Here is a 5,396-nt window from a genome sequence, read left to right as displayed (position 1 = left end):
CCAAACCACGCCCATCCCCTCCAAAGAGCTGTTTTGTTGTCGTTGTTTTTATCTGAGCCTGGGTTTGCGTTTTTATTGGTTTTGTCTGTGCGTTTGTGTACCTTTGTTCCCTCTGTGGTTGTCTGTTTTCTTTTTTGAGGACTGCTTCAAGAAACAAGCCAAAGTACACATGGTGGAGAGTCCCAAATACAACTACAAGTAGGGAAACAAAATAACCAACCACTCAACAAGAGAAACCAAGAGACACCTTTCAAAAAACATTTCCTGAACAGACAGGCCCAGTACAGTCAAAGAGCCCTCTTTAATACAGCAAAACTCGCAGGGCCAGAGTGAACAACAAGCTTTTAAAATTAACAAAAGATAGCGCCGTGGCTGCCCAGCAGAGGCAGTGCCCAGGCAATCGTGAGGAAATGGAGGGCGAGACACTGTTTAGAGGTAGGGAACAGTGTGGGTCGAGTTTCGCCCAGAGAGGGGAGAGCGGGGAAGAAGATATGAAGGCCGGAGAGGAGAGAGGGAGGATCAAGAGCTAGAGCAATCTGATGGCCATGGAGGCCGAAGAGATGATGGAATGCCTTCAGGAGTTCCCGGAACATCATAAAATGATCCTGGACTGATTGAATGAATTGCGAGAAAAGGATCGGTTTACTGACATCACCCTGATTGTCAATGCACACCATTTTAAGGCCCACAAAGCTGTTTTGGCTGCTTTCAGTAAGTTCTTCTACAAATTCTTTCAGGAGTTTACTCAGGAACCTTTGGTGGAGATAGAAGGTGTTAGTAAAATGGCCTTCCGTCATTTAATTGAGTTCACATATACAGCAAAATTAATGATACAAGGAGAAGAAGAAGCCAATGATGTATGGAAAGCAGCAGAGTTTCTACAAATGCTAGAAACTATCAAAGCCCTTGAAGTCAGGAACAAAGAAAACTCAGCTCCACTAGAGAAAAATACCACAGGAAAAAGTGAAGCAAAAAAAAAGAAACATTGCAGAAACTTCAAATGTTATCCTGGAGTCATTGCCATCTGCAGAGTCAGAACCTGTTGAAATTGAGGTGGAGATTGCCGAAGGCACGATCGAAGTGGAAGATGAAGGCATCGAAATGTTGGAGGAAGTGGCTTCTGCCAAGCAGTCAATAAAGTACATTCAGAGCACAGGTTTCTCTGATGATTCTGCCCTGGCACTGTTGGCAGATATTACCAGCAAGTACCAGCAAGGTGATAGGAAAGGGCAGGTCAAAAAAGATGGTTGTGCATCTGACCCCACAAGCAAATAGGTAGAAGGTATTGAAATTGTGGAGCTTCAGCTGTCACATGTGAAGGACTTATTCCATTGTGAGAAATGTAACCATTCATTTAAATTGTTTTACCATTTTAAGGAACACATGAAATCACACTCTACTGAGAGTTTCAAGTGTGAAATATGAAAACTCTCTTCTGGAGAGCGCATGGAAACAGCACCTCAACTGTTACCACCTCGAAGAAGGTGGAGTCAGTAAGAAGCAAAGAACTGGGGGAAAATTCACACATGTCAATACTGTGACAAACAGTTTGACCACTTTGGACATTTTAAAGAGCATCTTCGAAAACATACAGGTGAAAAACCTTTTGAATGTCCAAACTGTCATGAAAGATTTGCTAGAAATAGCACCCTCAAATGTCACCTGACTGCGTGCCAAACTGGAGTGGGGGCAAAAAAGGGAAGAAAGAAGCTTTATGAATGTCAGGTCTGTAACAGTGTGTTTAACAGTTGAGACCAGTTTAAAGATCATTTGGTAAAACACGCTGGAGATAAACCCAACCATTGTACTTTATGTGACTTGTGGTTTATGCTAGGAAATGAATTAAGGAGGCATCTTAGTGATACTCACAATATTTCAGAGAATCTGGTAACCAAAGAAGTTCTTTCAGTAGAAACACGTGTGCAAACTGAACCTGTGACCTTAATGACTATTATAGAACAAGTTGGGAAGGTGCATGTGTTACCATTGCTTCAAGTTCAAATGGATTCAACACAAGCGACTGTGGAAGAAGTCCATCCAGATCTGCTCCAGGACAGACAAGTGCATGATTCACATATGAGTGAGCTTCCAGAGCAGGTCCAGGTGAGTTCTCTGGAAGTGGGTCGAATTCAGACTGAAGCAGGTACTGAAGTACCTCTGGAGGAGCTGCATGTTGAACGGGTAAATCAGATGCCAGTGGAAGTACAAACTGAACTTCTAGAAGCAGACTTGGAACAAGTGACCCCTGAAATCCTGAACCAGGAAGAGAGAGAGCCCACCTGAGCAGATGCTACTGACCCTGCCAGAGAAGATCACGAAGTTGCTGACGGCTTAGAGACCAGAACAGCAATGGATTCCCAGGCTAAAAGGGCAGGGAATGAAAACAGGACACCTATGCCTGTTTTAGAATGAAACAACGAAGATATTTTTTAAATTAATGTGTTGGGTGTTTGATGGTGGGGTAGTATGGCTGTCCTTAAGGTAACAGACAAGTGGACCAAAGTTAGTCTTTCCTGTTTTGCCAAACTGCCACATAGGAGGGATCTTTCCCATAAGTGAATGGGAAGCTTTGAGAAGTGTTATTTCTGGAAACTTAAATGGATTATATTCTTATTATATAGTTGGGTACGAATGTATCTATTTTCATTGTGACGTGGTTCTCCCTTCTCTCTTTCTCATATTTTTTCCATGTTGTAAAATCAAACATAAAATCATTAGAATACATATTTGCGTATTCTAATGCATGTTATAAAATTGAATATATAGGAAACACAAGGCTGCATGAAGAGAAGTACGTTGTTACTGTGCAGTTAAATTTTGGCTTCTGGCTTTCTTTAGTTTGAACAAACTTCTTGTATATACTAATAGTCACAAACGTAATCTTTGCAACAGAAATTGTGGTGGCAAAATTTCTAGAATGTAAAAAAAACAAAAAACAAACAAAAAAAAAACCCACACCCATGTGCCTTTGCAAAACCAACTAAACGTCTATAAAACGTCTCCGGTTCTTTCAAAGTTTGTGTTGTAGAGAATGTAGGTGATGCTGTAGTACGTTGGTTTTGCTTATAGTGGCAACTAGCTATTCTTTTTCTTGGTAACTTAAGGTGACAAATTTCATTTAATGGTAACTGAAGGGCCATTTCCGATTGGAAAAATTCATTTATATCTGTGATAAACTTTTTTTTAATGAAAAGTTGCACTAGTATTTTACCACCAGATGCAAAAAAAGGAGCATCGTTTAAAAATTAATGTATTTAAAATAAAGTACAGAGAAAAACATGTATGTATCAAGTTTCGTTTCGAATGAATCTTTTTCCCTGATCCTTAATGTAAAGATATTGTGCTATAGCTTTTAAAGCTATAAAATAAGAGTGCTAAACTGTGGACTTAAAAGTAGGTGTGTAAATGGGGCGCCTGGGTGGCTTAGTCGGTTAAGCATCCGACTTTCGCGTAGGTCATGATCTCGCGGTTCGTGGGTTCGGGCCCCGCGTCAGGCTGTATGCTGACTGCCAGCTCAGAGCCTGGAGCCTGTTTCAGAGTCTGTCACGCCCTCTTTCTCTGACCTCCCCTGCTCACGCTGTCTCTCTCTCTCCTAGAAATAAATAAAACATTAAAAAATTTAAAAAAAGTAGGTGTGTAAATATTTTTAATCAGTATTACTTGGAAAATAAAATATAACAACCACAGAAAATAAAAAATGTAAATAGAAAGCTAACTAAAATGATGAAACGGAAGAACTCTCCTCCAAAGATATTCCAGGAAGAAATGACAGCTAAAGAATTGCTCAAAACAGATATATGCAACATAACTGAACAAGAATTTAGAAGAATAATCATAAAATTAATCACCGGGCTTGAAAAAAGCATGGAGGACATCAGAGAAAATATGGCTACAAACACCATGGGGCTTAAAAATAGTTATGATGAAATAAAAAATGTAATAAGTGGAGGTGTTCAGTGAACGGATTGAAGAGGCAGAAAGGAGAATAAGTGATTTAGAAGACACAATTATAGAAAAAGAAGAAGCTGAGAAAAAAAAAGAGATAAACTGATCCAGCAACATGAAAGAAGAGTTTGAGAACTCAGCGATACAATTAAATGACAAAATATCCGTATCACAGGAATCCCAGAAGAGGAAGAGAGAGGGAAAGGTGCAGAAGGAGTCCTGGAAAAATTATACCAGAGAACTTCCCCATCCTGGGGAGGGAAGCAGATGTTGAAATCCAAGAGGAAAAGAGAATTCCCCTTAGACATAACTTGAATCGATCTTTTACATGACATATCACAGTGAAACTGGCAAAATATAAGGACAAAGAGGAATTTTAAAAGCAGCTAGGGAGAAAAGGTCCCTAACATACAAAGGAAAAACTATCAGAGTGGTGACAGTCCTATCTAATGAAACTTGGCAGGCCAGAAAGGAATGGCAGGAGATCTTCAATGTGATGAACAGAAAACTTATGCAGCCAAGAATCCTCTATCCAGCAAGCCTGTCATTCAGAATAGAAGGAGAGATAAAAGTCTTTCCAAATAAACAGAAATTGAACGAATTTGTCACAAATAAGCCAGCCCTACAAGAAATCCTGAGGTGGACGCTCTGAAGGAAAAGTTGCAAGGAACAAAGATACCAGAGACACCACCACAAACATGAAACCCACAAAGGACACAATGACTTTAAACCCATATATTTCAATAAAAACACTGAATTCTCCAATCAAAAGACATAGTGTAGCAGAATGGATTAAAAAAAAAAAAACCTCCATCTATTTGCTGTCTACAAGAATCTCATTTTAGACTGGAAGACACTTTCAGATTAAAAGTAAGGGGATGGAGAAATATACATCATGCTACAGGAAGTCAAAAGAAAGGTGGAGTAGCTATATTTATATCAGACAAAGTGGAATTTATATTAAAGAAAGTAACAAAGGATGACGAAGAGCATTATATAATAATTACAGGGTCAATCCATTAGGAAGAACTAACAATTATAAATGTCTACGCACCGAATATGGGAGCACCTAAATATTTCAAACAATTAATCACAAACAGAAAGAGTCTTATGGATAAGAATGTGTTAATACCAGGAGACTTTGATACTCCACTTAAAGCAATGGATAGATCAACCAGACAGAAAATAACTAAAGAAACAATGGACTTAAATGAAACACTGGACAAGATGGATTTGACAGATATATTTAGAACTCTACATCCTGAGGCCATGGAATTCACATTCTTCTCAAATGTCCATGGCACATTCTCCAAGATAGGACACATACTGGGACATAAAGCTGCCCTCAATAAATATAAAAGAATTGAGATATACTATGCACACTTTCAGATCCCAATGCTATGAAACTTGAAATCAATCACAGGAAGCAGTCTAGAAAACCTCCAAAACCA

The 5,396-nt window shown here is 39.2% G+C and overlaps 1 pseudogene; it reads left to right on the top strand.

Moving 5' to 3' along the window:
* Positions 1 to 545: 545 nt before the first annotated feature.
* On the top strand, positions 546 to 2,412 carry LOC120227372 (annotated as a pseudogene).
* Positions 2,413 to 5,396: the final 2,984 nt, after the last annotated feature.

Source organism: Hyaena hyaena, unplaced genomic scaffold, assembly GCF_003009895.1.
Source record: "Hyaena hyaena isolate Hyena2069 unplaced genomic scaffold, ASM300989v1 scaffold_2242, whole genome shotgun sequence".
Taxonomy (NCBI): domain Eukaryota; kingdom Metazoa; phylum Chordata; class Mammalia; order Carnivora; family Hyaenidae; genus Hyaena; species Hyaena hyaena.
This window is presented reverse-complemented; position numbering and strand designations above follow the sequence as displayed.